The 19,332-nt window shown below is 47.3% G+C and overlaps 1 protein-coding gene across 2 annotated transcripts in view; it reads left to right on the plus strand.

Annotated features, from left to right (window-relative positions):
* Nucleotides 1-929: 929 nt before the first annotated feature.
* esrrga (estrogen-related receptor gamma a) overlaps nt 930-19,332 on the plus strand; it is a 133,202-nt gene continuing 114,799 nt past the window's right edge. For both annotated transcript variants that reach the window (XM_035533061.1, XM_035533065.1), the window contains exon 1: nt 930-1,059. The gene's annotated coding sequence lies outside the window, so the exon portion shown is untranslated. The remainder of the gene's footprint in view (nt 1,060-19,332) is intronic.

Here is a 19,332-nt window from a genome sequence, read left to right on the forward strand (position 1 = left end):
TAACAGTATGAGTGAGTAACAGCCATCAAAGACCTTGAGATTTTGGCGTTTATTGACATTGTGCAACAATCCCTTTACCAGCCTTACGTGGTGTGTTTTGGTTAGCGGCACATGACGGGGCTCTGACAACTGGCCCTGCTTGGGTTCAGTTTGTTTGCATACTCTGCTGTGTCTGTGTGTTTCCTGCAAGCAGTGACAGTTGCAGCACCTGAAATGCTGATTTATGAGGTGCGGGGGTGGGGTGGGGGTGTTCCAGAGTATTTGCAGAAATGTGAGTCCTCCTGATACTAGACGTTTGTTTGTTTGTTGTTTATTCAAGCCTGTTTTGGGGGGTTAAACAAGGGACACTCTTCACCCCAGACAGTCACGCGTGGTAAACGTACGGGTGGGGTGGGGTCTACAGTCTCTGGCTGGCTGGTAGCAGGAAGCTCCCAGTCCAGAGAGAGAGACTTCCTTCCGTTTCCTTGAAATGTGATGCTGCCACCTTTTCAGTAAAGCAGCGCTTTTTCTGCGGCAGGAGCTCAGCCATAGAGAGCTGTGTACTAGTGCACAAGCAGAGGAAACAAACCGGTCAGCTAGACCAGCAGCCCTTCTCGCTCTCTCTGTGTCTCTGTATCCTTCTTCTCTCTCTCTCTCTCTCTCTCTCTCTCTCTCTCTCTCTCTCTCTCTCTCTCTCTCTCTCTCTCTCTCTCTCTCTTCCCTCCCTTCTCTCTCTACTAAGGTCCTGCTTAATGATTTTGAGAGAATCGCGCAGCTCTTGATTCAGGATAGCCGAGGGAAATAGCAGGCAGGCATTTTTCCCTCTCTCTCTCTCTCCCAATCTCTTCCCCTCCCTCTGCACCCGTGTGTGTGTGTGTGTGTTTGTGTGTGTGCATGTGTGTGTCTGAGCGTGTGTGTACGTGTGTGTGTGCGTGTGCGCAAGAGTGTTTGTGGTCGCTGCACTGAGGAAGAGGAGGAAAAGCGAGAGGCAGCCAGCGGGCGGACGTCCTTGTCCTTGAAAAAAAGAGAAAGCAGAAAAGCTGCACCCAAGAACACTTTGAGGGAAGCCAAGGACCCAGCGTAAGTAAGGCACACCTCGAAGTGGCAGAGTCGGGGGGGAGGGGGGGGGGCATGAGGGACCCTGCTGCCCCGCCAGGCTGGACGGAGCCAGGGTGGTGCTTGCTTCTTTAAATGCCTAATGCTTTTGACAGGGGATTAGCAGAGATGCAAAATGCCTTATGGCTCTGAACGGGTTGCCAAACTTTGTTCGAAGCCCCGGCAGCATTGCAATGTAGGACACTTGCTTTCGGGCTCTCTGCAGACTAGGAGATCTTCTCATAATATTGTCATTTGAGGTTGTTTGTGGTGCTTTAATTTGCTCTGTTTGTGAAGTCTCCAGAAAAGTCAGGTGGCGGGTTGGATTTCCTTGGTGTGGTGTTCAGCGTAGGCCATGATTTGATTTGTAGATGTCAGAAGTGTTGTAGCGTCGAAAGTGTGCATTGCAAATATTTCTGGAAATCAACCCTGATAAAGTAGCAAAGCATGTCTGTATGCGGGCTTGCAGTGTCTGTCGTTTATTGCCATTTTATGCTAATTGTGATTATGTAGAGCACGAGGGAAACCACTGTAGCCATAAGCACGCTGCCAGCCAATTGGGGTCACTTGTGCAATTAAACATACTCAGTTAATTAAACGTTTATTGGTCACCTCGCCACATATATAGCTGTATTACCAGTCAGAGGCACGAGGCTCTGTTAGCAGCCAATCAGACTTTGGCTTGGTAGCATTAGCGAGTTGCTCATTTTTGGGCTTCTTTTGTGGCCAAACTGCTTCTGCCCATTCTGCTTATGCATCACTCCCTAATTGATACCCAGAGTCTTCTGAATGTAGCTCATCTATTAATACCCACAGCAGCGATGCCTCCCACAGCACTGCCGCGCGTTTGAACTGGAAACCAAAGATCCGCCTGTCTGTAAACTGCTCACATCATCAACTTCCCCGCTGCCGCATGGCCGAGTGGTTCAAGCCATCCCGGCCGACAGCCGATGCCTTTGAACAGGGATTGGACGACAGCGCTGGTCACATGCGCGCCAACAGCGTCTCCTCTCTCTGGGCATTACAGAAAGTAACTTTTTCCCCCCTCCCTTAAAGGATCCCCTTCCCCCATATTGTTTCAAGCCTTGTGTTTGTACAGCATATCTCTCTGTTCCCTTTAAGCCTCTATTTACTTCTAATCCATGGTTTGTTTTGCAGAGCGAACGGCATCTGAAATCCTGCAGACTTAGAGCAGAGTTGATCTGATGATTGGTATTCTGCTGTCATAATGTGTCTATCAAGTTTTTTTTTGAGATCTTCCCCCTGTCCCCAGTCCATAGGACGCAGAGTGGGCCAGTTTGGGTTAGCTGGACCTCAGTCTGCATGCATGTGAAGTGCCCATAAGTGGAGAATACCAAGACCTTTTGAGTCCTCATGAAGTTGGTCATCCTAAGATCACTCTGACACTCTTTCACATATGCATGTATTAATTGGCTTGAAATGCATATTTGGATAGTTAATCCTTCAGATTAATGCACGCCTCTGGAAGGATTTATTTCCTCACATGGGCCACTGTTGGAGCTATGTCCAAGTGTCCCTTTAAAACCATGTGACAACGTCTGGATTATTACCACAAATGCTGTGTGGATGAAATAGGTGGATTGAGAAATACACGGCTACATGTTATTGTTTTGTTTCTTGAATTGTTTTAGATGCCTCTGAGTAGTTTGGATGCTGCATTGCCACACTAATAGAGCACTAGCATACCCTGGTACCATTTGGTTCATTGTGACTTTTAGCTTTGAAATGTGGCTTCTAGGGAGGAATGAATATTCAGTGGTTTATGAAGTGAAGCCCACACTCTGAGGTATCCTTCATCTTGTGAATAATTAACAAGCAAGCTAAACATTGTGGTAAATGAATCCCATCAGTCTGAGAGCGGCACACTGCAGTGATCTTCTCTGGCCTGCGCTGATAGGGCATTTAGATTGGAAAAGCTGCCCTGGGATCTGGTTCTGTGCTCAAAAGCCCCATGAACGGTGAGAAGATCTCCAAGATCAGCATGCCTGGGAGACTGTTTATAACCAAGTAGCAGGAAACTCATGATCTTAGAAACTGTCGGAACAGTGCCATGGCTATCCCATGATTAGCTGAGTTATCCTTGATTTCCAGGCAATAATAACTTCTTCTACACATGGTTCTCACATCCAGTCAGGGTATGGTTCTCCTCAGTTCAGCAGGAAAGCCAGAGAATCCATGCATCACTGTGTTACTGAAGATGGCTGAGGCTTGTTGGGAGTAGCTCTATGGCACATTGAGGGCATGGGCACTTGAAAGTCTCCGTTTTTGCCGTTTCAAGACCTGGCCTGCTAGTTGCAGATCCTCAATATGACTTTAAGAGGTTTAGAGTTTACACTAGCAAATTTAAAGCTAATTTTCCTTTGCCAACATGTCGTACACTCCCAGATATGATTGTATGTTCTTTTGAATCTAGACACACCTGCGGTTCATCATAGACACACCTGCGGTTCAGTACTCCTTTAAAGTACTCCTTTAAAGCATCTGCCATACTAGAGCTCACTGTGAAAAGAGAAACGTCAATACTGTTAGAGCCTGTTCAGATTTTACTTCTTGCCTTTCCATTTATAGAAGGCTCTCTGTGTTTTCTTTAAGACTGTGTTACACCTACCCTCAAACTCTTAACAGATCGATAGCTATAGATCCTCTAATTGGAAGCCATTAGTTATGGGGTTTATAAAGCTAGTAATTATTGTGTGTAATCTTGCAGAAAATTAAATTTAGTGTTGTGCACACTGTATTGGGGAGAGGTTGTAGTCTTTTTTCCCTATTGCTGCACTCACTATCTGTCAGCTGCTCTGTGGCCCTACTTTTTCATGTCTGGTGCTGTGTGGCCAAGTTTAGTATTTCTAGCATAATGTGGGCAGATCCAGTAGCTTTGACTTGGAGCAGCCCTGACTGGGAGCAGCCCTGATTGGGAACAGCTCTGATTGGGAACAGCTCTGCCTGGGAACAGCTCTGATTGGGAACAGCTCTGATTGGGCACAGCTTGGACTGGAAACAGCACTGACTGGGAACAACAAGGAACATGATTGTGGGACAATGACTACTAGGGGTAATGGCACTATGTGTAAAAAAAGTAAGAAGCTGTTGTGTGGATAAACCAACACTACATACCTAAAAGGAAGAAGGAACTGTATGTAGGCATGAAAGGAAAGGAAAGGAAAAACAGTAGTGGATAAGGGACATATATAAGCCAGAGTGAAGGATGAAGGCTGGAAGAGTGGTTATAAAAAGGTCTGCAAAGGCGCTAGTCAGATCAATGCCCAATGCACTAGGGTATGAATGCACCAAGCAAGAGTGCAGTTGAAAAGACATTTAGGCATCTATACTGTAAATAATTTTGAACATGCTTATTTAGGGAGACTGACATCTCTAGTTGAATGATCCACAGAAACGTACTAGGTAGTGTGTATGGCAAACATATAAAAACATAAATATACTTTATGACAGGGTGAATTCTACACATGTTTTGGTCACAGTTTGATACTATGATGTCCTTACTGCACAGAACCTGTTTATGGAATGTTCTATGCCGCTGTGCTTGGTTTATTGTCTGTGAAGGCAGGAGTAGGTGCCTGCAAATCTAAGCTCCATAATAGTGTGCATGAATTAGTGGTTGGTCTGTTTGTTTGTTTGTTTTTGCGTGTGGGTTTTTTTTTTTTTTTAGTGTTTCATTTTCTGGAACCATCATATGGGATTCCAAAAGCTGAACCAAAACAAACATTTAAATTACAAAGTTCAGGTATGCATTAACAAATAAATTTCCCTTGTAAGTAAACTTCCCCTGAAAATCAGTGTATTTGAGTGTATTTGAACTTTCAGCGCTGATCCTGGGCCTGATATATGATAAGATTCTTTTTCCTACATCAGGCTCAGCGTTAGTGCTACATTAAAGGAAGTCGGTTGTCAGAGCGTATGGTTTGCCTTCTACAGACATTAGGACTACGATAAATGGATTCTGAGACATGCTGTTGAAATTTGAAATGAGGTGCACAGATATATGCATATATGTACCTGTCTGCACAGTGTGAGCACACCTGCAACCGGCTGTATGTCACATGTCCGTATTGTTGTGCAGGAGCTAATTTACGGTAAATAACGGGAAACGATCTGACAAAAAAGCTCCTGTGTGCACCGTGTCGCATACACCCTTGGTACATGTTGCTTGGAGCAGGTGTAAATGTTGATTGAAGCTAGGAACAACATTGTAACTGTGAATATTGTTCTGCTCATGTTTCAGAAATGAAGCCCATTACCTGACTTCAGAGATAGCAACGTTCCTGTGTGGCTTCACTAATTCTGGCTCTTTAACATGCTGGAGACTTCCTAGACTCCAGAATTGGGCCACCAAACACATACCATAACCTTTTATACAGTCTGTCTGCATGATGGTATCAGTCAAAAATAGCTCTAGTGTCTAGCTCCAAATGTCTGTACCACCCTTCCTGGAAAAAAAAAAAGTACAGTGCAGTTTTTTGACTAAGGCTCATACAAGGCCTTTTACCGTGCTAACTTACCAGTCAGATATGCAAATTGGCTTTTGTTTAGCTGCATAAATGAAAATTGCTAATCAATTTTACCCCTTATTTCATGGCCTGTGGTTCCTGCCCCGCCCCCACCAGCTGGTTAATCATGCACAAGCTGAACACTTCATTACCCAGGACATGTTTGCCCCTGAGCGCTTTCTCGCTGCTAAATGAGTTCTTTCTATTTATACAGGTAAGGCAGGTCAGAGGTCTCCGGGTTGCGAAAGGTAAGGGGATGAAATTAATATAGCGGCGGGCTCTTCTGCCCAGAGCCGCTCAGAAGAAAAGACCTCCAACGTAAACATGAATTGGCGCCATAGAAGTGCAGCTCCTTCTGTTCCAGCCCCCGATCACTCCTGCTGTGTTCTCCTCGTTCTCCAGAGCACCACGCTCCTTTGAGGAGGTGCCACAGAAGCCTGGTTCCTCCATGGCACCTGTCCTATCTGTTGTGTGTGTGTGTGTGTGTGTGTGTGTGTGTGTGTGTGTGTGTGTGTGTGTGTCTGTGTGTCTGTGTGCGTACATGGCCCTTTTTTTAGGCTGCTCTGATGCGAGGCACCATTTTGTTCTTCCTGTGCAGCATGGCAATCGCAGGAGACTCCTCAGGACTGGAAGGAGCCGTGCACTGGTGCCATGCGAACTATAAAAACTTGGGCCTGACGTGCTGGATGCCACTATTCGGAGTGTAGTGAGCTCCAGCCGAGCTCTGGGGGGAAGCTGAGGGAGAAGGTGCCTTTCTACCAGGCTCTGTCCCTTAAGGGCTGAGGTTGGAGTTTGGGTTCAGTCCTGCCGATGTACTGGGGCAACACCCCAGGCTCTTGTCTGGTGCTAGGCATTGGAGGTAGTGTCAAAGTACACTTGGATTCATCAACTCCTCCCCCCTCTCTGCATAAGTGACACTTGTCCCAGCCATTTAGCTTCTCCATATTTCCGTAGAGGGCTGATCCTCTTTTGAAAGAGGAAGTGTTGGTGCGGAATGGCTAGCTCTGCCATTGATTTATGATCCCCACTCCCCATGGGCCTTTATAGAGAAGCGGACTACGTCAGTGTGCCCTCATCCCAGCTGGAAGCTGTCGGCGGTCCACCTCGTTTCCCTCCTTCGTTTTCTCTGTAACTGTCCCTTTATCCGCCTCAAGCCCAGCCGCTCACCCATCATCTGTGCCCTAAAAATACCCTGCCTTCTTACCCTGATCATGCAGCATCTGATTTCAACTCGAAGGGCTATTTTTAATCTGTGGCTACAGCGGTAAGACATTGCTGCCATTAATTCATTAAGTGACCCAGCTGTGCAGTGCTGTGTCACATTTTCCCCCTGGCCCTCTAAGTATGCGCCGGAGCAGTTGGGGCGGGGGTAGTCGTCCCCGCGTTGATTCGCTCCCGGCCACAGGACTTTGTATCACATGACCAGTCAAGTATTTTCATTGAAACCAGAGAACACACATCACGTGTATTTGCATAGAAATACACAGCTGTGGTGCATGCCGAATGAGGGCGGGGTGGAGCGGTCATGTTCTTTTCCATTCCATTCCTAGCTTACTAATGTTTACATCCATTAATAGCCAATTCCCTCATCTTATCACATTTAGTCGTGCCCCGCGCTTGTGATGCTTGGCAGGTTATGTCATGGAAAGAAGAGGTTTTGCTTACTGGCAGTAAGGGTTTCATAGTGTTTGGCTTTTGGTAGGATGGGCAGGGGGCACTGTCGTGTTCTTAAGCGCACACCAGCAAGTGCTTGTCGGGCCATTCTTTCCATGTTCACAGCATCTTTTGGCTCTCGCCAAAATGGTTGCAGGACTATAGCATCTAGCTGACCTGATTTCTGGAGCTCCTGCTGGCCCTGGATCAGTTGCCTGTTTAATTGCTAACATAACATCCCGGTGTGATTCATACTGAAAGATGAATAAGACTGCAGCTAGGGGAGGTGGGGGAGATGGCCTTGGCATCACCGTGGGATAGATTCACATATAGATTGATGAGAGGTGTCTGTAGGGTGTGGAGGGAAGGACTCCGCTAAGCTGCCCCTCGTCTCGGTTCATGGTCGTTGACCTCAGCGTTACTATGTAAAGAAAAAGCTGCGTTGTTTCGTTATTTCTGGAAATGGAAAGCAGCATAAATTCCAAGGGCACTGATGAGCTGTTGAAACCTTTTTAAAATTCTGCTCAAGGGTCTTTCAAAGTACGAAATGTTCACCCACCAACCAAAGTCACATACATCACTGTCTGTTATCCTTCAGCGCACGGCACGCAAAGGTGTTACTAGTTACTCTGGCCAAACTCAGTCACACAACATTTAGGAATTTCTGAGAGTTTATGTCTGTACAATAATGAAGAGCGCAGCAGGGAAAAGGATGCAGGGATTCCAGAGTTTCCCTCTGCCGCTGAAGCAGAGCGGAGGCTGGAGCGCAGCTCTGCGTGCAGTGGCCTGCCGGTGGGGTGCCGCTCTGGCTCCAGCGCAGCAGATAAGGCTGCGAAGTACTAGGGGAGAGCCGGCGCGCCCATCGTGACTCCAGCCGCTCTGTGATCTGGCATGCTTTCATTCGGCAGCAGATTAAAAAGCCTCTTGGAGCGCCGCAGCACTGGAGCGCCGTTTGCTTTCCGCACCCCCACCCTCCCCCTCCACCGACCCAGCCCCCAACCCCCTCCCCACCCCACCATCAGGGAGAAGCAGAAAGAGGCAGACGAATGAATCAGAGCGATACTGGCGCTCCGGGTGCCGCGGGGCCTCCCTAACTACCGCTGTCTGTATCTCTGTCTCTCTGTCTCTCTCTCTCTCCCCCCCCCCCCCCGCTTTCTTTATCTAAATGTCTCTTCTGTTTCTCATATACAAAAAACACTCGTTCCCACTGCTAGGTCAGAGGGAAGGTAAAGAAAAAAAGAAGCGAAAAAAGTCAACTGACCAAACTTTTTCCTTTGGCTGTCGAGTGTGCGCATGCTGGCGGCGCGAGGCGAAGACGGAGAGACGCTAATCCGTGGCGCGGGCCGAGCGGAAAGGGCAGACATATTTATAGCAAACTGAATCACTCGCCTACGAATGCACAACAAAAGCGGCAGGCTGTGCCATTTCAGCGCCCCGCGGTGCAATTACAGCAAAGCTCCGTGCAAATGTGGCTTCACGTCGCCACGGCCACGGCTCTCGGGCTTCCTTTCCGAGGGACTTCAGCATGGGACTACTTGGAGGGAACCAGGTGGTTTACACACGCATTGACTGCTCAGACTGTTCCCATTCCAGGCAGGTTTCCTCACGTATGAGGAAGCACTCGTCTTCTCCTTTTATCTATCTGGAGGAGATAACCATGAATATGTCCACAAGTACAACAGGACTAGCATGAAAGCGGCGGCCGTTATCTGTTATCGGCGCAGCTGTTAGCCGTGCTAGTTCGCTAGCTAGTCGTGAGTGGGGTTGAAGAGGACATTAGGACATTTAGCTGCAATACCAGCAATACCAGAGTGCCAGTCGATACGTGGAGCTTAGTTGGTACCCTATTAGCTACATTCTTGTATGTACAGCAGTTTCAGTTTGGGTTACCTTGTGACCCGTCACCATGGTATTGTGAGCTACTCACTCAAATGGATAATGCTGTGAAGATGCTTTTAGTACGTGTCACATTAGCCACACATATGACATTTTTCAAATATGACATTTATTTGCTTCTGAATGCAGTGTAGTGTGTGTGCCTGTTTACAGATGTATTGTCTGAAAAAAGGGAATCGCTAAAGAATGCTTGCAGTTTTGGTTGTACCATTACCTTTTGGGGGGTATTTTATGGCATATAATACAATTATTGTAATTCTCTTGTACTGTTAGTCTTTTGAGCATAGTTATTGTTCATTTAATGGTTAAGTGAAGGCATGGCTGGATGGTATGTTCCAGATACAGCGCTGGCTTGCAGTCATCCTACATCCTGCCACTACTCACTTTGCACCTGCAGTGGAATTGGGACTCCATTTTTGTAAACAATGGTTGTTTTAAAAAAGTTATTTTTAAAAAACTAAAAGTTTTTTTTAAGGTTTATCAAGAGCTTGGAAGGACGAGAGACCTGATTTTGCTTAGAAATGAGTGAAACAGGAGAGACTACGGTGGTATATGAACATCTCTTGTACTGTATGTCTGTCTTTTTATGATTGAGTATTGGGCGATTATACCTGCCGCAAGCATGTGTGTGTCTGTGTGAGTGAGCAAGAGAGAGACAGTGTGTGAGTGTATCTTGCAGTGGCATTAGTCAGAGGAGGTATTTTGGGAGTGCAGACTGTTGGCTCTCAGTTTGAGCTCTGTCAGCGTGACATTTTCATGAATCATGTTGTTTCGCTGAGATGCATGACTTTCCTCTCTCTCTCTGTCTTTCTCCTCTTTCTCCCTGTTTCTCTTCCTCTCTCTGACTCTGTGTCTCCTGCTCTGTCCCTTGACCCTACACCCTGACTTCCACCTTGGAGGGGGCTACGCACCTCTGCCACTGCTCATGAAAGCACGTTGTCTTCTGGGCTACGGGGACAGAGATGTCCCCTGCCTGATTATGGCCACTGTGCTACTTTAGCCTGTGTTTCTCCATGCTGTCTGTTTACTTTGTCCGCATTTTGTTTAGGAACACCTATTCGAAGTTTGGGAAATCTATTCAGATCTAATTGATCCTTGCTTGCTGCTTCATAACTCTTAGGTAACCACATAGCAAACAGAACTATAGAGGTGAGGGGCTCAATCACTGAAGCATCTGATTACCTTTGTTTTTTCTCTGGTGTCTTTTTGTTTTTTGGTCTTTAGCCTTTAACATTGTTGGAACTGTTGATGATGAGGTAATGGAATGCAGATGGCTGATAGATGCACTCACACATGTAGAAAATGTATACTTACACACACACACACACACACACACACACACACACACACACACATTTATAGAGGCAATAGCCTCTTATGATGCGGCTGAAGAATGTTGAGAGAACATGAATTTTCATGACTACTGTTTGGTCAGGGAGTATCAATGAGCATGCAGCCATGTCAAGCTTAGAGATGGTGACAGGACTTGTGGTCTATAAATCGCATAGTAAAAAGATATGACTACTTTGTCATATTGTGTTTGTCATATGTGTGTTGAATATGCATGTCTTAAAGGTTGGGATGATGGTGTAGAACTCTCTTTATGGAGGCTAGCGTGTAGACTGGCCGTGATGAAGCCAGCAGTCTCATTTGCCGCTGCTCCCTTTTCTGCGCACGTTGTAGGTTTTCCGAGTATGGAGAGGGCTGGCAGATGTCTGTGGCCATGAAGCACAATGATGTATATGGCAGAGATTTCTCAATAATCCCAGAGGAAGCCCTGCCATTCCCTGCAACTGCTCTCTGGCCCAGGGACGCCTCGGCTCACTCACTCTCACTCTCACTCCCTCATTCTCGCTTTCTCTTTCTCTTACACACATGCACACATTAATACACAAATGCATACACACACACACACACACACACACACTCAAATGTCCACAACTGCTATCTGCCTCACCTCAGCAGTTGTGCTGGGTGAACAGAAATGCTTACCCCGAGCGTTCTGCTGTCCTCACCCTGCCATGGCCCAGTGGAGTAGGGCTTTTCCCCTCTGGACCTGCGCTGAGCAGACCGGCAGTGGAGCGGGTCAGCCGCGGGGCTGAGGGGCACGGCTGGGTCCTGCTCCAGGACACCTCGGCTCTTTCACCTCCGGTGAGGCTTCTTCCAAATTGGCTGTGGAACACAATTCATTGCTAGTAACGTACAGAATACTAGTGAAGATGTCCCTTCTCTTTTGCTGTAGCTCCTTCAAAACCGATAGTTTAGAATGAACACCCAAACCAAGCTTGAACACATCTAGATTTTCTCTCCAGTCAACAGGAAGAACGTGACGTGCGCCTTTTTCTTATATGATTATTATATGACGTATATGATTCCTTCTTCCTCTCCAGTTTTCATTTCACCTGCTAGCCGCACGTCGTCTCTCGAGAAACATGACGACACTCACATTCGCATGGATTAATGGACGTGCCCCCCGCCAAACGCAGCTCACTTATTTTTCACGAGGAATTAATTTGACATAGGCACTATTCCAGCGTGGAGTAGCTTTGCGCTCCGAGCGAGTGGAGCCCCACGCTCCGATGGTTTGCCTGCTTTTAAGTGGGTTTCATGCCACAGACTGTAATCCTAGCCCCGCCTGTGCTACCGACATATTTTTGGAATAAGAGGTCACGCTTTATCAGAGGGGTTTTGAGGATGTTCAGCCTCCGGGTGCCGGGGCGGCTGAGATGGACCTCCCTTGGCCGGTGCACGCTCCCACCTCCAGACCTTCCTCCACCTTCCTCTGTCTGAGAGAGCCTCTGTGCCAAAGGACTTTAACCTGAGTTGCACTCGGTAATGAAAATAACCTGCAGTGCACTCTAACCTAGAAGGCCGACGATTCTAACGGCACCAGGGATGTGTGCGGTCGGTACTCGGGATTATAACCCCTCTCTCTCTCTCTCTCTCTCTCTCTCTCTCTCTCTCTGTCACTCCCTCTCTGCACATTTCTGTCCTTTCCCCTCACTAAGCAGCAGGGAGGAAGTGCCATCTGAAAGCCCATCAGAGCAGCAGAGAGAGGCAGTGGAAGGAGAGCAGCCTTGACGCACAGCTTCCACAGCCTGGCTGCCCCCTTGCCCTGGAACTGAAGCTAATGTAGAGCATTTGCTGACTGATTCTGTCAAAAAGCTTGACTTGGCACCACACTGTATAAAAGACAGAGAGGTAGACGCTGAGATTCTTTTGTATTTGTTCAGCACAGTCGCGTGAGTGTGGATATATAGGTCTCTACATATATTTATACCATAGCAAAGCGTGGCTGTATGGGTGTAAGGCGTAGGCTGTAGCGTTGGGGGTGAGAGAGTGTGGCGCGGGCTCTGCACCAGCCGTCCCAGGGCCACACACCCCGCTCACCTCTGCTGTGACCTGCTGGCCTCCTGCTAAACACTGGGCTTCTCTTTACCAGCAAATAAATGCAGCAGACACAGTTAACCCAGCCCCTGCTGCCCCAGAGACTAGACCTAGTCTCTCTCTCGCTCTCTCTCACGCACTCGCGCTCTCTCTCACTCTCACTCTGTCTGTCTCTCATTCCAGTGGCTAGGGTTATAGCCACTTTATGTTCAGTCACTTTGGGCTTGGCAAGGGGGCATTTCTAAAGACGTATTCCGATCCACAGTGGCGTGGTTGAATATTGCCTTATTGATTTGTCCGTGTGCGACCGTGCTGTTATACGTGGGAGTCTTAGTGCCAGGTCTGACAGGGAGTGCGCTGTTGTTGCTCCTCTGTTTCTAGCACAGTTCCTCCTCCCTCCCATCATTAGCATGTTGGTTTTTAACGCTTTCTGATAAAAAGCAGAGGCGCCCCTGGGGAATCTCTGAGCGCCCGTCCTCGAGCAGCACCTCTGCGAGAGGCGCGCCGGGCTTCCTTTTGTTTAGGTCAGTTGAGAAGCTGGAGTCAAGCACGTCTGTATCATGTTTCTCTCATGAATATGCAGAGAGCACTTTGAGAGAGAGAGAGAGCGAGAGAGAGAGCGAGAGAGAGAGAGAGAGCGAGAGAGAGTGAGCCCGGGCTTCATTCCGACGGGTCTGGGTGGTCTGTCGCGGGGACTGCCATTTCTAAAGCCACGCGGAAATAGAAAGCTTTCAGTCAGCCTTGACAATGATGGAAATATATGCAGCACAGAGAGAGAGAGAGAGAGAGCTAGAAAAAGAGAGATTGAGAGGGAGTTAGCGTGAGAGAGAGAGAACCACAAAGAAGACAAAACGCAGACAAAACAATTTGGCAGAACTGTGTGAATCTGAGCAGCTGATGAGACTAAAATGCTTCAATACAAACATGGAAATGTCTGCCTCTGCAAATATGGTTGACTGTTAACTTTTGCATCCATTTGAATTATTGCGTTATAAATATGTTTTAATCATATGTATTTTTTTTTCAACTGCTGGGAAACAATTGCTCTTATTTACTGGCCCATCTGTGGGGTTCTAACTGGTTTTTCATCATTAGCATTATGGTCGGGTAGATGCTATCAGAGGAATGGATCTTCAGTTCAGCGTCTGGTTGATCTATGCTGCAGTAGGTCAGCACACTCAAATCCCTTTCACAAAAATATGGAATCTGTGGTTGCAACAGAACAAGGGATTAGAACTGGGGACATAGCACTGACTAAACATCACTAAATCAAACGGACCTTGAAATCCACTAAGTAAATCCAGAGAGAAAACAAGTGACTGAAATATTAAAGACATGCTTCACTCAAAACTGATGGTGGCCAGATAGCATAACCTAATCTGCTAACAGTAAAAGACCATGTGAGTTTTCATTATTTTTAGCAACATTAGCATTCTACCCACTTCTTCATGGCTCTAGAACAAGGTGATAGGAGTGAGGTTATATCTGCACTACTGATTTCCAGATCATAATACCTTGTATTCCTGCTCACATGGATGAATTAGCTAGACACATAGTTAGTAGCCACATTCATAGCTAAACGCATCCTTCTCCCCACAAGCCTCTTGGCTGTTTGCTTGCTGCGAGTCTGTTAGCCAGCTGAACGCGCACACCTCTCGCCGCGGCTCGTCGGGAGCTCGGCTGTTTGGTTTTGCGGTGTGCGTCTGGCGGGTCACGTGGGGCCCGGTGGCTGTGTGTCTGGCTGTGTCCCTTATTCAGCGCGGCGCCGGGGGGACAGATGGGGCCGCTGAGAGCCGCCCGGGGCAGTGGGGCGGCCCAGACGGGGAAGCGCCCCGTTCGCACCTCGAGCTGCTGCTCGGGGCCCCAAGCTGGAGCAAGACGAGCGCGCGCTTCTCCACGCCATCTCTCGCCTCCTCTCGGGTGGGGCTCTGGAAGCGCTGCCGCCTGCTAGCACTTCCGGTGAGTGACCTGCTTTTGTTTTTTGTTTTTTTTCCCCTTATACACACAGTCTGCCAGACAATGAGGATTTTAATATGCATGTCACACCGCGATTGGGTATTTCACCTCCAAAGATTTAGAGTGCTGGGTAGTTTAATGTTTGTCTTGTCCTGACTGAGAATCAGTCAGTCATCCATAGAATGTGTTAGAAGCCGTACGTACAGGAGACCAGTGATATAGGTTGATCTCCACTACTCTGTCAGAAGTAGACTAGTTATTATTATTATTTTTGTAGCTTTGTAGTCTTTTGCTTTCTGAATTTCATCTTTATATTTGTGTTTAATATGGGTATGTCGATACATTTGGTTCCTTAAGTCAGGTGTAAAGTTTAAATTAGCATCTCCTTGCTTTGGTGTCAGGTCATGTGGTCTCTGAAGTGATTCCTCGCAGTCTTCCTGTGTTCATAACTCACGTCTCCTTGTTGCTTTGGCTGGGAAGGGCCAATCAAGGACTGACTAAGTTACTTCAGCAGAAAGAAGTTACAATCATTACTATAGATGAAGGAAGTGCTTGCATGGTTTCGGGGAACAGCTGTCTTTGCGTAACTCTACAGGGTTCAGTAACCCGGCACAACGCTTCTTATTGAAAAGCGGTAGGGTTTTTTATGTTGTTTATTTTTTTAATGTTTAAACAGAGTTACTGCGACATGGAAATTTGAATACTAATTACAAAATTAGGAGCGACAATGTAATTTGGTGGGTGCTCAGTTGAGAGAGCATGACGCCTGGGGAGATTCCCCTCTACAGAGACTGTGCCAATGTACGTTACCATTTTTTGTCTCTCTTTTTTAACCCCTTTTTTGAATCTCGGTGAATGCTAAGTTAATGAGTAAAGTTTTTGTGTGCTGAGGAGATGCAGCACTTTCAGCCCTGCTGCACACTTGTAAATTAGCCACAGAGCGCGCTAGCGTCACCTGTTGAGATGCCGTCTGGTGTGTGAAATGAGCCTCCCGCCGCAGCTCGGTGTAGGAGGAATGTTCGCTCGCCACCGATCTTGGATCAGCTCCGTGTGCTCTCCCCTAACGGCACCAGCTGAAACTCAGAGGACAGGAAGCTGCTCCTAGGTCAGCCGGAAAGGGTCAGAGTCTACCTGGAGCCTGAGGCTTGGAACCTAGCTGGCTCTGAAATGGGCAATCAGTGACATAGAAACAAGGCCTGAGTCTGCCTTCTGTGGAGGCGCTCTGAAGAGCAGAGCTTGCACACAGAGAACCCTGTCTGTCATTGGGCCTGTTGATTTGCCCAGTGCTAATTCAGAAGCATCTGAGCTGAGCGGCTCTACCTGTCTGTGATGCTTCCCTGCTGAAAAGGTGTAATATAATGACTGGACAGATCCGGAGTCTGCGTTTTCTCCTCATCTCTGAGCAGCTCATATTCGCAGGGAGCATCCAGTCTAGCGACAACACGGATACGACCTGCACCTCCCCCCCCCCCCCCCCCCCCCCCCCAAATAATTAATTAAAGAAATCCCTAAAAGCAAAACTTTCCATTTGTTTTTATTTTTTGTTTGTTTGTTTTTATTTTTGGCCAGTCGAGACGTGTAGACTTCACGAACACACAAAAAGGGTAGAGGGGGTTTAGAAAGAGAGGGGCTTTGAGCTTGGGGTGGCAGGCGGAGGTTTCAATTTCTAACAGCGTCATGAAAAGCCAATTAAGCCTCTTTGCAAAGAAGCATCAGGTACATTCATGCGGTAGCCGCATGCCTGTGGGAATCTGAGTAAGTTCAATTACTTTGGGATTAATTTAGGGGTCAGGAAGGTTCGTCTGTGGATTGCTTTCATTGGGGGGTGGGGAAGGGGCTGACTGGTGTGTTTGGTGGGTAGTGGCTTGTTGAAACCACTTGCTTAAACAGCTCCAGAACTCATATGAGGACCATCTTCCTTTGAGGTGGGGTCTCAGCCGGCGTTTCCGGAATTGCCCGGCGGCTGCCACAGGTTAGCATGGCTGTCCAATGAACGAGGACATTTGGCTTAGATATTGTGCCACTTAAGTGAACTCCTGAATTGAGATGTTGTCTAGCTTCCTCTGTGAAGCCCGCCTCCTCCGTCACTGGCCCTCTTATTTCCTCTGCTGCCTCGACGTCAAGAAGTTTTGCTTATCAGCCGGAAAATGTATATCTTAGAACCGGGAAGTTTCGTGGAAACATCTTTTTTCCCCCTCCTCTCCGGCGTTCCAACTGTAAGATTCCTATTCTAGATAGCGCGCTAACGTCAGAGCTCTACTAGATAAGATGCTTTTCTTGCAAAAGCTCAAGTCAGCATTTTATCCTCATCTGCAAACTTTGACTAGCGGAGCAGGAGACAGACAATAACACAGAAAGTGAAGCACCAGGGGAACACGGCGGACGGCTGTGGAAACGCTGTCGTTCGTGGTGTGTGCGGAGCAGCTGGGGAGCTCTCTAGAACCTCCACACGTCTTCCGTTACTAAACCCGCTGAACCAGTAGGAGGGCCGCTAGACCCGTGCAAAGGTTGCTGCACACCTAGGGAACTCGGCGAAATCCTCTAACCATTGGAGGTCATAAGGAAGTCCCCTGACGCTGCACCTCCTACCTTGGTTTAGCGTTAGTGCAGTGTGATAGCAGATCCACAAAAAGACTATCCATCCGACAAGGTCTTGAGCTGAGCAAAACCCAGTTCTCTGTTTTCCAGTGCGGTCTGACTGTGATGTTTGATGATGAGCAGGGGCTTGTGCTAAAAAAAATGCTTGCTTATGGTTATGCAAATACACTTCCTGCAAAGGTGCTGTGTGTCCTGCCGAGTGGCGCGGAGCCACGCCCGTCCCTAGTAGGCGTCTGTAGCAGCTGCAGGAACGTCTACCCCGAAGTCAATGATCAAACCCCCCGTTATTCTCTCAGAGGAAAGCAGCAGCAGAAGCAGAGCAGCGTGATGGAGGTCTCGGTGACGGTGTTTAAAGGCGCGCCGTCTGGGCAGAGGTCAGTGTTTCTCATCGATGTGGCTGGCTGCGGAGAAGGTGCCTCCTAGAGATGGAGAGGGCCACTGGAGGAGTGATCTGACATGTTTTATAAAACAGTGTCATGAGGCAGCCCATTGAAGTGGAAAAATGACTCGGTGTGTCTAAACCGCAACAAATGGAGGAGAAAGTGAAGCAGTGAGTGAGTGAGTGAGAGAGTGAGTAAGAGAGAGGGAGAGAGAGAAACCTGTGTCATGCAAGATATGGAAGAACAGAACTGACATGGTTGATGTTGCAAAAAAATGCATGTTCTTGGCATTTATGGCTAGTGCAAGGACATTTTACAGATTCAGAACTACATTTTGAATATGACTTTGTATGATTTATTTTAGTTTTCCTTAGGTTTTGAAAAATCACAGTATCTACATCACTGTTGTTTATTCAGTATAGGGTTCTCATTTACTTTCTCCATTGAATCTGCCAAGTAATGAACATTAAACGTGTAGCAACAAATGTGTTGCATAGTTACAAAAGATCTTTGGAATAGATGCTAAAATTATGCTCAAAGATTCGGCTGATTTACGAATGGAAGCCATTTCAAGTCTCTCCAGCCTCACGCCAGTGCAGCCGATGTTAAAATATAGTGTTTGAAGCGCACTTGGGCACAATAACATCACTTAACAATGATCTGTGACAAAGTCCTACTTTTTCTTCCTGCATCCTCCACTGGGGAGATGTAATCTGTAAACATTAGACCTTCATGTCTGTCCCTGGCCTCAGTAGCGTGGTACAGGGCCCAGCACTGCGGTGGGCAAAAATACAGGGTTGGAACCCTGGAACCTCGAAATGCAGTTGAAGCTGTCATTATTTGTCCACACAGATAAACTCAAATTGCACCTTTATACCTCGGCTGTTAAGTTGTTTTCTTTGTGGTGGCTTTCTCTCTCTCTCTCTCTCCCACACTTCTCACTCACTTGGTAGGGGAGGAGGAAGGTAGCAGGTTTTGAGCAGGTGCATTCATGCTGAGGTAAGCACTCGGCATATGTAAGTGCAATTCCGAAATCGTCGTCTTGCTGAGAAACACTTGAAATTGTTCTCTAATGGCCCTGCCTTTGTCATATGCCTTTGATTATAATGTGAAAATTGCATTGCCATGCCTTCAGCACGGATGGGATAGAAGCGTAATTGGTACGTGCATTGAATGCCTCCTTAACGGAGAACTAAAAGGGGATGCTCCCCCCCCCCACACACACACACTCACTCACTCACTCACTCACTCACTTACTCTCTCTCTCTCACACTCTCTCTCTCACACACTCTCTCTCTCTCTCAATTCCTTGCTCTCTGTATATCCTCTGGTCATTGCTAGCATCTAAGTCGCGAGTTTTTTAAGTGGGTTATCTATCAAATCCAGCGCTGTTAAATATGCATATCTTCTGCAGTCTCAGCCATGACTCTTTCCCTCCTAGATTACACCAGTTAGAATACAATTGCTATGCAGAGGATAAGCAACATCTCATTTTTAATATCCATCTTATTATTTATGTATACATTTGTTTGTCTGCAGTACGACAGGAGCTTTATTGTTGAGTTTGGGATCATTTGGGATTGTAGAGGGCTCTGGCCCTAGTCTGAAAAGTGTCTTACTTTATTTCTTTAAAATGCAAATGGACAGAGCATCCCTTCATGCCCTCATACCCTCATCCTCACATCCCCTCATCCTCTCATCTCCTCATCCCCTCATCCCCTCATCCCTGTATCCCCTCACACCCCCATCCATTCACTCAGTGAATCCGTTTATCAGGTTTATCAGGACTGTGTTCCTTCAGCACGGCCACCACTCTTTCCACTCTTTCTGCAGGACATGAGGAAGGGCCCCTGTTTCAGCTG

The sequence above is a fragment of the Electrophorus electricus genome, chromosome 13, assembly GCF_013358815.1.
Source record: "Electrophorus electricus isolate fEleEle1 chromosome 13, fEleEle1.pri, whole genome shotgun sequence".
NCBI classification, from domain to species: Eukaryota; Metazoa; Chordata; class Actinopteri; order Gymnotiformes; family Gymnotidae; genus Electrophorus; species Electrophorus electricus.